This window comes from Amblyomma americanum, chromosome 6 (assembly GCF_052857255.1).
Source record: "Amblyomma americanum isolate KBUSLIRL-KWMA chromosome 6, ASM5285725v1, whole genome shotgun sequence".
NCBI classification, from domain to species: Eukaryota; Metazoa; Arthropoda; class Arachnida; order Ixodida; family Ixodidae; genus Amblyomma; species Amblyomma americanum.
In genome coordinates, this window is record NC_135502.1 from 100,344,385 (window position 1) to 100,363,536 (window position 19,152).

Below are 19,152 nucleotides of genomic sequence, written 5' to 3' on the forward strand. Positions count from 1 at the left end.
AGTTATCCCACCAAGTTTTCAAAGTGAAGTGCTTGAACGCCTGCACACTGGCCACCAAGGCATAGGCAGATGTCGTGCTCCTGCCACCCAATATGTGTGGATGCCTAGCATTGGTCAATAGATTCAAAACTATGTCTCCCGTGGCCCAGTGTGCCAAGAATATTGAAAACCTGGTGTCGAACCCCTACTCGACACTCCGCTGCCCAACTATCCTTGGTAGGTGGTTCGAATAGATGTTCAGAATGAAAACGGAGAGAACTACCTTTTAGTGGTGGACCACTTCTCAAGGTTATTTCTGTTGAAGAAGCTTGAAAGGACAACGACTCACGACATCACGCAAGCACTCGAGAAGATCTTTGCTAGAATTGGGGCACCTGCCGTCATCGGACCGGATAATCGGCCCAAATATACCTCTGCGGAATTGAAGTTATTTACTCGGGAATGGGGAATACAACAGCTAACAAGCAGCCCGTACTGCCCCCAAAGCAACGGAGCGGCCGAGAGAACCGTAAACTGCAAAACCGTTCCTCTGGAAATCGCCCAACATTAACAAAGCGCTGTTAGATCACCGTGATACGCCAGTTCGCGAAGGCTACTCTCCGGCTGAGCTACTCATGGGGCGCAGAGTGAGAACCGACGTGCAGCTGTGTCAAAGGAGTTGTGACTGCGTTGCAACACTCGCCCTTACCGGAACAGAAGCCAGGTGTACAGGGCAAAACAACGCATCGATTACGACCGCCGACACAGGGTCTGTGAAAGAGATTGCGTGCTGACGAGCACAGCAGTCCGCACCCTGTACGGCGCTGCTGTGAAGGGGACCCTCATTGCCCCGGCTCCCTCTCCGTGTTCTTAGGTGGTACAAACCACAAGCGGGATAACTCGTCGAACCAGAAGTCACCTCCAGCCTCTGCGATCAGGGATGATCACGACAAGAAGTGGACGCGTCGTGAAACCGCCAAACTGCCTGGAATTGTATCCTAACGCTCGTAAAGAAGGGAGGGTGTGCTGAACGGCGGGACTGAAAGATGGCGTCACATGCGCGAGCAGCGGGAACGCGCAATGGTCTCGACGGCCGACGCCCATACGCAGAAGACGTGCGCCCCGGTTGCTGCGATATAATAAACCCTGTTAGTTTAAGCCCGCCTTGTCCTTACTGCTCGGACACGACAGCGCTGTTGAGTTTGAGCGCGTCGTCCCATTTGTTGTGGGTACTGAACCGATCGTACGAGGCTATCCCATCCTCGACGTCATGGTCTCCGGTACCGCTGAATACAGCAGGATCGCGCTGGCGCAAAGCTACAGCGCAGACGACGGTTGGCGGCAGGGCGGCAGGGCTAGGGCCGGAATCTTCAGGCCTGGTGATGATTGCAAGCGTACGGGTTCGAAGCTCCAGGACGTCAGCAAATCCGCACCTCCACCAAGTGAAAAGGGGTTTGTGCACAAATAGAACAGGGGAAGGAGTTCACGGTGCCCGACACAAATCGGCGTGCAGAACGATGGGCAGCGCAGAAGACGTCCAGTCCAACATAAGCGATCTCGTGCAGAGCGGCGGCGCTTTGTCTTTCATTGGCGCTTCGTCAGTGATCTGCCTGGCGGCATCAGGCGCGGCCGTCATGGTTCGCTACACCTTGTATAACCGTTTCCTCGACACTGAAAATAGAAACTCAGTACTCGCCGCGGAAGCTCAGTTAAGGCGTTCCTCTACTGAGTGGAAGTACACGGGGTCGAACCCGACTGCAGCGGCCGCGTTTCGATGGAGGCGAAACGCAAAAAGCGTAGCGTAGCGCCCGTGTGCTGCGCGATGTGGGTGCACATCAAGATCCCCATTTGGTCGAAATTATTCCGCCGCCATGGTGGCTTAACCCGAAAGACACGGGTTCTATCCCGGCCGCGGCGGTCGAATTTTGAGGGATGCGAAATTATAGAGGCCCGTGTACAGTGCGATGTAAGTGAACATTAAAGAACCCCAGGTGGTCGAAATTTCCGGAGCCCTTCATTACAGCGTCCCTTATAGCCTGACTCGCTTTGGAAAAATGCCCATAAACCATAAACCATTAACACGGTGGTCTAAATTATTCTGAAGTCCTCCACTGCGGCCCTCCTTCCTTTGTCTTTGTTTACTCCCAAAATTATTCTTAAGTCCTCCACTGCGGCCCTCCTTTCTTTGTCTTTGTTCACTTCCACCTTTTTACTTTCCCTTACGACGCGGTTCGGGGGTCCACCGAGATACGAGGCAAATACTGCCTTCGACAATGATTACCTTCGAATTCTTGTCCGAGGCGGAAAGCGCAATGACTACCTTCTCGGCTGTCGCTGAATTTGGAGCTCTATATGACAAGCCGTTTATGTGTTTTTCCTGGTGAACTACGGCAGCCATATCGAATCCAATGGGCAGTTGCCCCGCCACGTCAACAAAGTATATTCCCTGGTTGGAACCGTGTTTGTGTTGGAGGGCACTAGCGCGCACATCTCGTCTGCCTTCCTGTGCCTGCGTGTCGATTTTGCACGGGAGTGGAAGGACCCATGGGTCGTGACGCCATAGCTCCGGAACCCGACACATATCCTCTAGAGCGAACTCGGGTTGGATGTGCATACGGTCTAACAGGCGGCGCCGGGATGCCATCTGCGAAAGTCGCATATACTGTTTCACGAGGTGGGCCTCCCGTAACTCCTGGAAGAAGTTTAGCACCCTCAACACCGACAACTTAGCGTTGTAAGTGGCCACTGGGAAGGCCAGTGCTTCTTTTGTATCCTTTCTAATGATGGCGTCGATTCGTATCTCGTGTTGTTTAGTAGTGCGATGATAGGGAACGGAGTAGAGGATCCTGCTGGTCACGACGGCATAGGCGAGCTGAAGCGCGTCCCTACCTCGCAAGGCTTGGGAGGAAGCGTAAAACAGAGACGCGTAGTATTTCTCGAATAACGATATTATTGAATCCGTGCTAGTGGCCAAGGCATTACCACAAGACAGTGCAGATATTCTCTTCACAACCTCATGACGGCGCTCATCAAGCAGAGCCTGTCGAAGGGTAGCCTTCCGCGTCAAACTATTGGCGTTGGCACTTCGAACAAACGATTTCCTCTGAGTCCATGCCAGAAAGTGTGTACAGAAGAAAATTGTGTGAACTCTGTGAAGGTAAAACTGTGTATATTAGTTCTTCTTAAGTTATTGATGCCGACGGTCAAGGTAGGACCGAAGGAGGTTCCATGATATGTTGCAGAATGTACAGCCCTGTATTTTTTTTCGCAATATAAAAGTGACACGCTCGAAACCTTCGCTCAAATCAAAAATATATTTCTAATGTCATAAGTTGTGTAATTTTCTAATATTACTTCTTTTTGCACTAAACGAGGGTCTCCTGTTGGACGATGCTTTCTGAAGCCAAAAATATGATCCTTTATGATATTATGCTTGCTTGATAAGCTTTCGATCCGGACTATTATCTTTTTCAAGCACTTGTGATAAGATCACTAGTATGGACACTAGTCGATAGTTGCTAAATTCTTCTTGCCACTTATTGTTCGCACCGCAGCGGTGGCCAAGTGGTTGAGCATCCGCCTCGCATGCGGGAGGCGCGGGGTTCGATCCACAGTGCCGCCGGGTACCCACCGGTGACACAATGGATACAAGATTTTCCCTGGCCTGGCGCTCGGCTAGTAAGGGCTGAAATGCTTCGAAAATGGGTATTTGACCCCACCTTCATTAATCGAAAATACCTTGTGCCATAGCGCGTCTTTGGCCATAGACGCCCTTGCGGCATAAATATCAATAATCATCATCACTTATTGTTCTTTTCTTCCTATAGCGATTGTCGTAATGACTCGCGTTACCTGATTCGCCTATCAGCTCATAACCTCTGATAATTTGGTAAAGTACTGGTGTTCCGGATAAATAACTGGTTAGAACAGCACGTTTAAATATTCCGTAGTTGTATTTCAAGACAGAAATGATGGTAACAGTGGTATGCAAGACATTAGCACTCCAAAAGACTTGAAAGCCTTCGGAAGCGGAAATATTCGGGGAGACATTCATATTTCAGCACATATTTGCAAAGCTTGCATGGTCCGCTCTACAAATGTGTTTGAAAAAAAAAGCACAAAAAGAAAGGATTCGACCACTTCAAGGGAAGATGCAGAAGAAATCTCGAAAACGGCCCTCATACCCGACAAGCTCTATTTAAATCACCAAAAATATTTGTAAGATAGAGGCGGAGACTGGCTATTTAGAATTCGAGGCTAGGCCCGAATACTTTCAGCTTCGTCGCTGCCAGCAATGCGACGTCTGAAGAGATGGGGAGTCGCCGCATTGTGGGAAAGAATCGAGGACTACCGAAACACCGAAAAGGCGGAAATGGAAGTCCCTAATTACTTTGAGACCCGTCTGGATTCGCGCAAAAAGCGAAAGAGTCGGCATTATTACTCTGCTCACGACGTCCGAACCAAACACAACTCGAGCAGCAACACTGAGAAGAGGGGGAATAATATTAACGTTGAATATGGAGAAGCAAAGAAAAGGTGAGATGGCCTCTGCGAGGCTATGCTCTTTACATCTGCTGTAGACTGGCGCTGAATGCGTCATTCTTTGTGCAGCACCAAAAAGAATCGTTAGGTGAACTACGTTCTTCTTTACAAAGGAGATCAAATACTGCCGTGGACTACATTTGCGGTGGCTTTGTGGGAATACTGATTGTCTTTCATTCGACTGCAGTTTCGTCACGAATGAGATTTGTATACCGTCGAGGCAACTGGCTCAGCACAGACCGCTATTTGAAGAGACGCATGACTTCAATTTTGTTTCGGCGCGCCGCTCTCTAGAGTGCACCTATTGGTGAGGTTGAGGTAAGTGTAAACTAGCCGTACGAATTTTGCTGGACGCGCATATTAACGCGATGGCGTTAAGTAGCTCATGTTGCAGAAAAGCATGTGTCGGCGTCGTTGAGGTTGTAACATAAAAATCTCCAAATAAAAAAAATCATTGTCGAGATACGGGGGGGGGGGGGGTCGATCCCAAGTCGTTCGGGTTGCAAGGGCTGCACGCGCAGAACACGCTACGAAGGATTTAAAAAATGTTACGAAGACTCTTTGGTTCGAAATTCGAACTGAATAAAAGTGGGCCCAGTGATTGCATTGTGGTCTTTCACTAGTGAAGTGTCTTCGTTACTGATGCGTGCATGAGTATTTATGAGTGTGCGAACTTTGAAACGTGACCCGATAACAATCGCGTTATACTCTATAAAGCATTTCAATTGACTGCCATGAGCTGCGGCTATTAGGCGCCATCTATGTCGTAGAGGTGAAAGTCAATGCGAACAGCCTGCGCTGAGGTACGGTGGGGGGTGGTATGACCGTGTTCGGTTTGAGTTTAAGTTTATGGCGTTCAACGTTCCAAAGCGACTCAAAATCTGAGGGATGCCGCACTGGAGGAAATTAAATAAATGAAAATTGGTTCTTGAGGTAAGGAAATGATGCAGTAACTGTCTCACGTATCTGGGTGGACGCCACAAAAAGGACCACAAGATGGGCTTCTCCCGCAAAAGGCGGATTTAGGGTTGCTTGACGGCGGGAATTATCTCTGATCCGTCAAGGCAACGGTTTGGTACATCACCCTTTTCCTAAGCATCTCACCCGAGAAGAACCCAGCACCAGGCCGGGGGAAACCTTCTACCCATTAGAAATCCAGTGGGTCCCCGGCGGTACTGGGGATCGAACCCGGCACCTCCCCAATGTGAGGCGATTGCTCCACCTCAAGGCCATGCCTTGGAAAGGAAGTGATGCACTAATTGTCTCACATATCTCGGTGGACGCCTGAACCGCGCCGAAAAGTAAAGGATAAAGGAGGGAGTGAAATAAGAAAGGAAGAAATGGGCTTCGGTAATTTCGTCGACCTGAAGCTCATTAGAGTGCACTGACACCGCACAGGGGCTGTGGATTTGATTTTGGAGGACAGATAGAAGAAACATTTGAAGATTGCAACTGGTCCAAACATGGCGCCCCGTGATAACACAACGGTTTCACCCCTTGGGCGGTAGCACAGGTGCAACCCTTCACGACTTCTTCGAGCTTCAGATGGGCAGGTAATGGCGATCGCAACTGTGTGCGTCATATTTTCCGGGTGTTACAACCATTGCGATGTCATGGAACCCGTACCACCCGAGCGCCTGTCATGTACGCGTCTGTGTGCTGCTGTGGTCAACGTATGCGACACCAACGGAGACGCAGACCTCCATTACGGCTCCCTTTCTGTCTTTTCTCTTTCATTCCAAACTTCCTGCATTCTCAAACCAGGCGGTTGAGGTCCCCACCGATATGCGGCACTGTTACTGTGCCTTTCCTACCCATTAAAAATAAAATCGCAGCGGAGACGCACAATTACCAATTCAGGAGCGGCTTCACTGCAGCCCGTTCATGATCTCTTCGGGGCGCGGTGGGGAAGGGGGGGGAGAACATTATTGGGCAGATACACTTACAGAAGTTTATGCATGAGCTGACCCAGAGGAGGCCAGCCCTCACACATACTAGGTGGAGGTCCCTAGTACGGGACCCTGGAGACGTCGGCCGCTGCTCGGGCGCGCTTAACCAGGGCCTTTTGGGCCTGTAGGTCAGAGGAGCGGAGCAGGGTCACCTCCCAGTCCTCCCGATTGGGGTTGTGGTGAGGGGGGATAGCAGAGTGGAGGGGCAGGGCCACACCATGTGGTAGATGACCGGAGTCCTCCGCACAGTGTGGACAGCTCCCCTAGAAATAAGGGCCGAAGTGCTTGAGAGCTGCCGGGCACAACATGATCAGGCAGATCTCTGCCTGATCACCATATTTTCTAAATCTGTCCAAAACTACTCTTAACATGTTTGTGTGCGCTGGGCTTGTAGTGCTGAAAATATCTGGTGAAATCAATACAAATCCGGAAATCTGAGAGTGAACTGAAATGAAAATAACATTATAAATCCTCGTGAATTTCATGAGCTATGGGCTTTGGTAAAACATAGAAGGGTACCGGTTTATTTCGAACGCCTGAGATTCTTCTTAGGGCACTGTATATACCTGCGCAAGATATTTTTTGCAGGTAAACCCGCTTAAATTTGGCTACCATGATCATAGTCACGGAGCCGCGGGGATTCATGATGATTTTAAATATTATGAATTCTTGTGGCTCAAGGGCTGCTTTTTGGCCTAATAGCAGTATGACACAATGCATTTTTGATGTTCAATATGTAGTCAGAGACCCATTTCCAAAGCATTCACTCCAGATAACCCGATCACGAGGCCAGGTAATGCTTGAAGTCATTGCATCACCGGTTGGTATCGGGCGGTACACTGGATCGAACACCACTTCTTCCGCACGTTTATACCTTGAGCTTGGCGCATGATAGCCTTATCTGCTTATGCGCCATTAAACCCAACACAACAACAACTTCTCCCGCACGCTAGCCTCGGAAATTCATCTAACATCCTAGTCGAAATCAAGAGGAATAAATGTGCTTCTGCAAGGTATGTGATTCGAAGGCAAGTAACCGCTGATCCTTAAGGGTAACGGTGTGGATTCCAAGAGAAGGCAACTGTAGCAAGGGGCGGCAGAAAGGTAGGTGGGCGAATGAGATAAAGAAGCTTCTGCGGATGCGGCGGAGGCAGCTGTCCAACGTCCACCCTCCAACCACGTCACAAAATGTACCGGCTCATAACGACTGCACACAACTTAAACGTAACTACTGTGCTTACTTCAGCATAGCTAATTGAAAGGCGAGTGGAAGAGGCACAAGAGTAGACCTGTTCCGACACGTGGCGCCAAGTTTTTTCGTTTTCTTCCCGCTCGCGTTCTAAAAAACATATCTCGACATTGCACTCGCATCTAAAGCCAATGAACGATCGGAAGAGATCCTGGCGGAAATTTCAATCATGCGAAGCGTATCGTCATTGAAGGGTGCATGCAGTTGTTTATAACGAACCTTATTGAACCTTTCTCACCACGGTGAAGTTTTCAGTACGTATACCACAACTCTTTCTTATCAGATGAAGCGATGTTCACGTTGTATAGGCACCCGCTTGGGAAAGCACGCAACCCGGCAGCGTGAATTCGGACGATGTGACCAGCAACGCGGCACACGTTAAGCACGAAAAAACCGCGCCGCGTCTGGTATCAACGGAAAAGAAACTTTCGCCTGAAATACTGCGACTGCAGACTTAGGGCTTCTTCAACTGCCCGGAATTTCCTCCATACTGTAACATATGTTCAGATCTTAATAAATTTAACAATATTCGTTCTGAGCAATATCAATGCTTGGAAAAAAAAGGCATACAATTGTAAACCTTTATCTACCGGGCGAACAACTTTGAGACTTTCGATAAATAATTAGTCTCAGTAATGCAGCTACAGCTATTAAACGAATGACATCATTTCATTCGCTTATTAAAGTGTAGCTCTTAACTTCAACCACCGCGGTGGCTCACTGCCTTTTGGTGCTCGGCTGCTGGATTCAAGATCATGGCGTCGATTCCCGGAAGCGCCGGTTGCATTGCAAGACTACCTATGCGACAATAGCGTACGGCAAAGAACCAAAAGTAGTCGAAATTAAACCGCAACCCTGTGACGCGCCGTCTATTATAGCCCACATGCATCTTCGAAACGTTAACTTTTCATGCCAGTAATGTTTCTTTTTCAGCTTGAATTCTCGCAGCCTACCCTGCCTCGTCGGAAGACTTCGGGGACTTTTCAACGCACCTTTTTTAGCAGAACATCCAGAATGTGGCCTTCGCAAGCTACAGACGCTAAATTGCGCCACAAGTATATAAAGCTAGACCTCGTTGATACTTTCCCGGTTCATGCGATTTCCCAGTTCGTATTGTCAAAATCGCGGGCATTAAAAATGTCTCAGACTTTCACTTTACTTCTCCCTGTTATTAGGTTCCCGCTTATCACTGTTTTTCGGACACTACTTTTAATAACTCTGCAAATTATGGTCTCATAATACGTTTAGTGTCCAATCGCTGTATGTAGAAGCGTACAAAAGAACCGAACATGGGGCATGCTACATGGAGAGCTGTTGCACAAAAAGGTAGCCGATTATGGAGAATACGGATGAAAAGCAAGAACGCTACGACAGTCAGCCACTGGAGGCGGCTCTGCAAGGGTGCAAAGGGACGAAGCACCTGAAAATGAACAGAAAGAGACTTTGTTCCTTTTCGCAATTGCCATCTAGGGACTGTATAATGGGTCGAGAAATTTCCACCCCTCTTGGTACAGTGCAAGTGCGGTTTAAATTCTGCGATAGCTAGAAACGAAGCTGTTCACAAAATATATCAAAAAACGGTAATCGCCATTTTTATGAAGTGAAATTGTCAATAATAACCTTCGTAGCTGATTAAATAATAATAATAATAATAATAATAATAATAATAATAATAATAATAATAATAATAATAATAATAATAATAATAATAATAATAATAATTGGTTTTGGGGGGAAAGGAAATGGCGCAGTATCTGTCTCATATATCGTTGGACACCTGAACCGCGCCGTAAGGGAAGGGTAAAGGAGGGAGTGAAAAAGAAAGGAAGAGAGAGGTGCCGTAGTGGAGGGCTCCGGAATAATTTCGACCACCTGGGGATTTTTAACGTGCACTGACATCGCACAGCACACGGGCGCCTTAGCGTTTTTCCTCCATAAAAACGCAGCCGCCGTGGTCGGGTTCGAACCCGGGAACTCCGGATCAGTAGTCGAGCGCCCTAACCACTGAGCCACCGCGGCGGGATTAAATATTTATAATATTCATAATTAGGTGGTCGGGATCGTACGTCTTCCCGGGTAATACGCTTTTCCACTTTTTTTAAATGTATCAACCACGACGTTTTGTGCATACAGAAATATTTATTTCATTAGTGAGCACTAACTTTATTTTTAATTCTTTACGACTCCACATAAAGATATCTGTTTTTCTTCCACTTACCGTCACTTGCAATCCTCTCGGGCATACTCTTTTGAACATTTGGCTATTGAAAACCTGGCTCACTCGAAAGCCTGTCGACGTCATATACCGGGAAGTTTCAAACAACACTGATCAGCGGAAGCAAAAGTACGCGCTTGCATGTGTCCTGCAATAGCAAGCTTATAGAGAAAATGCCTCCTTTGTTGTCAATTCTCGTATCATTTGAGAGATTGTAAGGAACACCTAAGCTCTGTCTTTAGTGTATGACGCGATAGTGTTTAATGGGTTACTCCAATTCTCTGCTTAACATTTATAGATCCCTGGAAGTTTTCGTACCAGTCCTAAAGCAGTGGTGCAGTTGTTAAGCTATGCACTTCTTCACTGCGACGGCAGGTGCTGCCACCGGTTGGGCTTGTGCGACCAATGTCGTTTTCCGCGAGCAACCTGCCGAGACCAATCATTAAGCTAACTTCCACCTGCCACGGTGAGAACTTTGCTCACAATCCAGTGGACAGGTTGTGATGAAGCCGCAAATTCAGGTGACCGAGGTGGCCCACCCGTTACCTAGTTTGCTTCTTTTGTGATTTTCCGTGGATTTTTCGCTGATCGGCAACGACTTCAAAGGCAACGATGGCTTTTCTGCGACACGAGTTCTTTAACGCTGTTGCGTTAAAATTGAGAATCAAGACGTTTTTAACCCTTCTCTTCCGACCTTTCAAGCTCACTATCTTTTCTGTCTATCCGAGCTTAGGCTGGTGGCATAAGTTACCACCGGATTTCGCCGTGTTTAGGAAGCCGTGAGAAGTGCAGCGCGTAGCCGCAGCCCTGGTTACGTACACTGGTGTTTACGGGGCGTACCACGTCGTGAATAACCAATGAACGAGGCGGGCATCCTGCTCCGCCACTATTTAAAGCGGATGACCCGACTGAAAGCCGTCTTCCTGCGCTGTGCCAGGCAGGCCATAGGAACGGTCGTGCGGCGCCGCAGCCTGAATGATGTAACGCTGGCGCCCGCTGGACTCGCATCATAGCGGATGACAGGACGAACTGTCCCTGCGGCTCCCGTTAATGCGGATGATCTAAAAGGCATACATAAAAAGGGAGGTGCTGCTTACGAGCACCAGTCGCATTCACGTCAACACTGCTCAAAAACATCAGGAAGAAATGAACGTTGAATAAAAAATTTTAGCCAATGCTCAGGAGAAAATGCAATGTAAAAATTGGGCAGTAGAACAATTCAAGGAAGCATCGTCGGCATCCTTTATCTACTCACAAATTCTGGATAGTAACCCTATGCGGTGCATTAGCTTTCCCTCTTTGTTTCTTTACTTCCTGCGTATCAAGCACAAACCGTCAAAGTACAGCAATATCGCAACATATTTTTAGCAGCCATGGTATTGACGGAGAATGGGAAGCGCCGCCTATAAAATGTAGTTGTCAAAGATGATGCAGAGACTTCTCTAAATAGTGGTTACAGTTTTGGAGTCCTTAAAAACCTCGAATTCTTTGAATCAGTTTGAATCACTTCATACGTGCAGGAGCAGGTTCCACTGTATTACTTTAAATATCACAGCGTGCGATGGCAGCCTCAAACTATGCTTCAAAGAATGTGGCTTTGCCCCCACGCGGTCGCATTCTAATGAAGATGTGAATCATGTGCGCTTTATTAAATGTGATCTGGTTTTCAAAACAAGATTCTTTTGTAGTCGCCAGCAGTCTGCTCCACTTTAAGAGCGCTGATATTTGCCTCTATGCGCTCAAACACATGTTATTCTTAATGTCCTAGATTTTGACGCGTAATAATCACGCATAAGGGTGTGTGAATTAGCCCATCTAATTATCATTTAAGAAACAATGTTTAGAAGCATCGTTTATCGGCCTCTTAATTTTCACCCTTTCTCTACCCACCACCCGACAAGGATATCTCCCTAAACCCTCCAGTTTTTTTGCTAGCATGTCTCATACTTGACTAGCGCATTTCCTTATCTCAAAGCTCTGACTTTCAGACGAATTAGATTACGCTTTCATTTTCTTCGTCGAAGTCTAACACTTTGTTTTCAGTCCCGTGTCCGCCCTGAGCGCTAAGTATCTAGCTCCAAGTATATTCCTTTTTTTATTGCTGATAAAACATCATCAGCTCTCACTTGATGTTTAATGCGCAGTTTACTTTTTTTTCTGTTTTTCGTTCTATTAGTCGCTATGCTGTTCGTGTACTTATTTCTAGCGCTCTTTTAAGCTTCTAAAATTTTAGTGGTATAGTTCCCTTCTGCGCAGGTACTTCAGGTGGATACTGTTCTTGTTGGGAATATAGACCAAGTTGATCTTCTAAATTCAGAACGTTGAGCCAGATGCACTTAAAGGGCCCGACAACTGACCAAAATGTGCCATGAGAGCATAAAGGAAATGAAAAGATCTTGTCCCATATGGTCAGAAGTGACCACCGCAATATACTTGAAACAAGAATCTCTTATTGTTAATTTTGGGCTGAAAATCGCTTCAAACAAACCTGAGCGCCATCTTGCGGCGACACCTTGCCATTACAATGTGTCCCCCCATGGGACCAAATCGCAATTAAATAATACTGATTCGTTGTTAAGTGTGGAGTGTTTTTTTATTCCAGGAGTGTACATTTTATTTTCTTGTACTTTACGGCCCTTTCCGTGCTTGTTTTGATTAAATCGACACTCCTTTCGCATCGCCCATGAAGTGCTTTTTAATTTTGTCGTTAGACGGCTGTCACGGATCCCCAGAGGACACTCGGGCCGAAAGAATAGACTGGACGGCAGAGGTACCCACATAGACGCACATTTATACACCCTATATGACACACACACTAGAACACAAAACGAACAAAACTAACACAAAACGCAAAAAAATACCATTACACAGGACCTGGAAACACTGCTACCAGCGTCTACTACCAACGTTCTACTACTAGCGTTCGGCGTTCGTGCTCACGGTTCGGTGCTGATGCAGCGTTGTATGGGTCCAGTAGCCGGCGTCGAGGTGGCGTTCGAAGTGCTCAGGCTGGCGTCGCTGGCAGTTTCGTTGGCGGCGTCGTACGAGCTCCCAGTACAAGTGCGCGTGGAAGTAATGCTGGTTATGTAGGCGTTGGGGGCACCACCCGGATGGATGGCAACAGCGCTGGAGGCACCCCTAGCCGTAGCAGGTGGTTGCATCATCCGTTGACTCCCCGGAAAGGGCTCAGGAACGGCAGGAATCCACGGTGCGACGCTGTAGAAATCGAGATCAACGGAGCAGTAGCCGGCGTTGCTTTCTCCGAGCCGAGGTGTTCCTGACCTGCCGGAACCTTCGCTTCTCTGTTATTCCCCCCCCCCCCGGTGACTGACTGACTAATGTTTCTGAGAGGAAGAAGGAAAACTAAAGAACACGGGCCTGCCTACTGGCTCAAGCCGAGCCACGCTCACAGGTCCCCGTGCCGCGCTCTCACACGCGCTTTTATAGCCTTGGCTTTAGTCCATGTAATCCTTGTCCTCATCGCCTTTGTCTTTTCTTCTCCACCAATCGACTCCTCCCATCTCACCAAATTCTTCACCTTCTCTATTCTTCGGTTAATACACGCCATTCTTATCGCCATCCTCGTCGTCTTCTACAATCCTCTTTTGTTCATACTTCTATTTCAAACTCCCTATTATTTGAGACAAACGCCCCCCTCTCTCAAGAGTTTTTGCAAAATAAAAAAAACTCCTAAAATCGTCCACATCTTCAAGTCTTCCAGCCAACCGACTATCTTCTGGGGCGATTCTGGACCCAGGACACAACGCACCGGAGTTGACAAGCACACATTAAAAGCACAACACTTACACAGGACACCAAATTGCATATACGGAACATTAACCCACAAAGACCATTGGTCCTACGGTGTCCTGAATAATCATGTTAATGTCCACAACACACTCCGTAGTATAAGCACACAACAGCAAATGCAAAAAGATACATCCCAGATATAGCTAAAGCTGATTAGTTGGCTCTATATGCATAGAGATCTAATTTCGTTTGAAACAGGTCAGCGCTAAAAAAGACAAACACGGCGAGAGAACGACGACACAAGAGATGAGCGCTCGTCGTTCTCTCGCCGTGATTGTCTTTTTTAGCGCTGACCTGTTTCAAACGAAATGCTTAACCAACTAGCCCAGCACCAAGTTTTGCTAAACTATAGATCTAATTTGCAACATATAACCTTTTTTTTGCCTGGCACATCCGAAAACACATCGCTCTTGACTTGGAGTAGAGCTGTGATCGTCTGTCTTCATTCAAATTGGGGTTTATTAGTACCTTATCTCATCCTACACTTTTCTTTCCTCCCACTGCACGTGGGCACCTCGGCAACATCATCTGTCTCCTTTGCCAGTACCGAGCATGCTACCTTGGGGGCCTGCCGTACCGGAACTCTTCCTTCGTATTTTTTTCAAAATATTTACATTGAAAACCTTCTTGGCGTTATTTATCAATAACTAATAATCCATGTCATTAATCTTCTGCGTCACAAGGTAAGGGGCCTTGCATTGCATCAGTAACTTATTATGATCCGTGGGTAGCAGGATGAGAACCCTGTCGCCCGGATTCAGATTTCTGTGAGTGGCTTTCTTGTCATAGTAGCCCTTATAGCACTCGCGCGCAATTTTCAGGCCCTGATGTGCAAGCCTGCATGTTTCCTCAAATTTGTCCCGCAACTCAAGAGCGTATTTATGTTGCCTTGAGATCTGACGTAATGTCTTTATTAGCCAACAGCTCCTTGAGTATTGCAAGTGGACCTCTAACGGTTCTCGCATACAGCGTCTCGAAGGGCGAGACACCCAGGCTAATTTACGGTACTCCGCTTTAAGTATTTTAGAGGGTGCCGTTGAACCGCTCTACAAGCCCATTGCACATGGCATGGTATGGTGTTGTTAGAAACTGCCTTACTGACAAAAGGCGGTTAACCTCCTTCATTAGTTCCGACGTGAAATTTGAGTTATGGTCACTCAGAATTTCGCTCGGGAACCCATAACGCGAGAACATCTACACAAGACCCTCCGTTACTTGGATACTGTCAATAGTCTTCAATGGAATAGCATCAGCATAACAAGTGGCCACGTCAACCAGGGTAAGCACATATCTATTGCCTCTGACGGATACTGGAGAGACTGGTCCCACAATGTCAATAGCCACTCTTTGAAACGGCAGGTCGATGACTGGCATCTTGTCCAGAGGTACGGGACCGACTCTTACCTTTGGAACTGTGCGCTGGCACACGTCACACGAGCGAACAAAGCATTTAACGTGACTGCTGACAGCTGGACAGAAGAACTCCTCGGTGATTCTAGACACCGACTTTTGAACACCATGGTGTCCAGCCATAATGGCATCATGTCCGAAACGTAACACTGTCTCTCATATCTTTCGGTAACACCAGCTGTTGGGCTAGCCTTCCTGAGCTAAATATGCATCCACTGTGCAGACGACCGTGCGCCAATTGATATTCGAATGACGTATGACTCCTCTTTCTTTTGACGTTTTGCCAGACTCTTTCGAAGCAGTCTTTCAACCTCGTGTCTTCTCTCGCCTAATTCCAATTTCGCTGTGTGTTACGCTCAGACACTTCGTAACAGGAGTAGAAAGCGGACGCTGCGTTGCTCGGGCTGTCACTTGAGCTCTTGTCTCCAATGGCGACGAGAAACTGACAGCCCCGTCACCCGCCTAAGCTGTCGTGGTCCTTCCTTCCTTTGGGTGTTCTTCAACGTCGAGCATCCTCCACTCGGGATCGGGATCCTCGACACTTCTTGCAGCCGTAATGATTCCCAACATGAGATCGTAGATGGGTTGCTCTGCACATTTTCCCACTACCTGTCCATGTATACTACGGCATGGACACTATCTTCAACGTCGAGCATCCTCCACTCGGGATCGGGATCCTCGACACTTCTTGCAGCCGTAATGATTCCCAACATGAGATCGTAGATGGGTTGCTCTACACATTTTTCCACTACCTGTCCATGTATACTATGGCATGGACACTAGAATCTTGGCTTCAGGAAGGTACCTCACTGTGCTTTCTACAAGGGTGGCGGCACGCGCTTCCCATGTAAGATCCTGGTCATTCACTAGGATTGTCCGAATCAAATGTGTTGGCTCAGCTGTCTCTAAGCACCAATATAGGACGGTTCCTTATTTGCCCAACCACCACAGGCATTGCTGCTTTCGACTTGGGTGTTCCACTCACCGCCTCATTTTCCAGCCGCGTTTGCTCTCTTTTTAACTGTGGAACTTCAGGTGGTGTGACAAGTTCTGCCCAAGAGTCTGCAGCGCATGCAGCTCGGTCCTGCGTTCTGTATCGGCACTCATCCACAGTATGACCGCTCCTCTTACAACCTTGACACACAACCTGTGTTTTTTGGGCAACGCTACTAGTCCGACAGTCAACTGCCCGGTGTCCCACCTTGCCACAGAGAAAATACCTTACTGGTGCCTTAGATGTGCCGCCATATGTTGTTGGTTTTTTCGCATCTGTCTCTAGAATCTTTTGTGTTTCCTCCTTTGCCTTACTCAAATTTCTCAGCCCTTGAGCGTCGAGGAATTGGTCTGCAGTGTCGGCGAACACGTCCAATGAACCGAACTTTCTTTTAATAAAAGCCTTAGCTTTGAGCTGCAGCACGCCAAAATTCGCTCTGTGACCAGCGTATCACACACCTCTTCAAGAGTCTTTTCTGTGTTTGACATATCAAGCCACTTATCGAAATATATTATCAGCCTGCAGAAAAACTGCTTAGTTGTTTCAGAATCCTCTGGTTTCGCGGTGGTAAATTTCTCGCGAAGACCCTCTGCCGTAAGCCTGAATCATTGGAGGAGTGTTTTCTTGACTTTTTTGTAGTCCATCGGTTCAGCAGCAGGTATATTCCCAAACACATTTAGCGCCTCCACTACTAAACGCATACTCAATACCGTGGCCTATTCACTGTGCTGCCAGCCTTGACCCAAAGATATCAGCTCGAATCGTTGGGGGCTGCGTCCAAATCATCTCTTTTGTCATCAAACGGAGCCATCGGGTTTCTTGGACGAACTCTGGCCGGTCTAGTAAATTCTGTACCCGCTAAGGAATGCTGGTCATTGTCCGTGATCTCCTCATATCCTCCCGCGACATGCACCTGTTTCCACAAAAGAAACTCCTTCTCCCGTTCATGCTCACGGTTCGATGCTGTTGCAGCGTTGCATGGGTCCAGTAGCCTGCGTCGAAGTGGCGTTCGAAGTGCTCAGGCTGGCGTCGCTGGCAGCGTCGTTGGCGGTGTCGTACGAGCTCCCGGTACAAGTGCCAGTGGAGGTCATGGTGGTGGTGTTGGCGCTGCGGGCACCAACCGGATGGGTGGTAACAGCGCTGGAGACACTCCTGGCAGTATCAGGTGGTTGCATCATCCGTTGAGTCCCCGAAAAGGGCTCAGGAACGGCAGGGAATCCACGGTGCGACCCCGTAGAACCTGAGATCACCGGAGCAGTAGCCGGCGTTGCTCTCTTCCAGCCGAGGTGTTTTGACCTGTCGGAACCTCCACTTCTCTGTTCTTCCCCCCCCCCCCACCGTGCCACGCTCTCCCTCGCGCTTTTGTAACCCTGCGTTGGTACACGTCATCCTTGTCGTCGTCGTCACCGTCTTAGTCTTCGTCTTCCCTTCTGCACCAATCATCTCCTCACACCTCACCAAATACTTATTTTCATCTTCTGTATTCTTCAGTTAATACACGTCATTCTTATCGCCATCCTCGTCGTCTTCTTCAAACCTCTTTCGTTCACACTTCTATTTCAAACTCCCTATTATATGTGACATTTGCACCTGTGGTTTGCATTTCTTAGATGAAGCAATGACCAAGGTAAGCTAAAGCTTTTCTCGGTAAAGCGTACGTTTCCTTGCCGTAATAGCTTTGGCTGTGGAAACTCAAATAAACGCTGGACTATAGTGAAGCTCTCTAATCACTCAAAAGGAAACGTTTGACAGAAGTCTGTCGGGAAGTGCAATTTAATTTAGGGGAAAGGTGAGTGACGCTAACCAAGTTAATTTTTGGAAAAATCTTGAGCTTTCTTGACCGTCTCGGTCCCTTCTTCATGGTGTGACTACGGCGACTTGCAGCTTGGCTTCTTAAGCCCTCGTGTGAAAGACCTCAGGCTCAGTGGCCGCTAACCATCTATGTAAGAAGAGGGAAGTGTCCCCAGGGAGAAATTAACATTCTTCCGTGTCTGTTGGATGTGTCAGGACTCGAGTGGAAGCCTCCTGCGCGGATTAGCTTCGGTTTTCAGTACCGTAGTGCCGTCAAAATCGAATCAGTGGTCGCATGTGGCAGTGTTCTGCCATAGCGCTGCGTTGACGGTTCACCATTACATTTTGGGGTTCTTACGATTTATGTCAAGTTTTGGTATATCAATCCTACCGGCGCATTCAAAATCGCTGACCAAGGTTTAAGACAGAGGTTCATAAAGAAAGTGCATCCAGTCATCAAACATTTCATCGTAAAATTTTTTGACAGAAGTTCTAACAAACAAAATTACGGAGGGCACATAAAGATGCTTACGCGCTTCGAATTCGAAAGCACTGTATTTTGTTATATTTCATCGTTTATATTTCTTTATTTATTTTAATTTTTTCCTCGTTCTTTCTCATGACACGCCTGCTCATTCGCTTGTAGACGTAACGCAACGTATGTACAAGGCTCACCTTTGTTCGCCAAGAGGCCACGCGGTATTGTGGAATGTGGCAATTGTGATAGAGTGTGATATATTGTGATACAGTTTGATACACTGCGATACAGTTGTGATACATTGTGTTACACTGCGCTTTAAAGAAAAATTTTCACTTTCATAGAAAGATTTCCTGCTATACACATTAATGTCCGTAGTATAAAAAACAAACGTGATATCCTTGTCACATATATTAAGGAGCCTAAATTAAATTTCAAATGAAAGAGGTGTGAAGAAGACAACGCGGATTAACCGAAGAATAAAAAAGAGGCAGAAGGATTCGGTGAGGTGGAGAGAGATGATTGGCGGAGAAGCATTCGGTGAGGTGGAGAGAGATGGTTGGTGGAGAAGAGAAGAGGACGACGACAAGGCTTACGTGGACTAACACCGATACTATAAAAGGGCGAGTGAGAGCGAGGCACGGAGGGGAACAGCAGAGAAGCAGAGGCTCCGGCGTGTCAGGGACACATCGGCTGGAAGAGAGCAACGCCGGCTACTGTTCCTGTGAGCTCGCG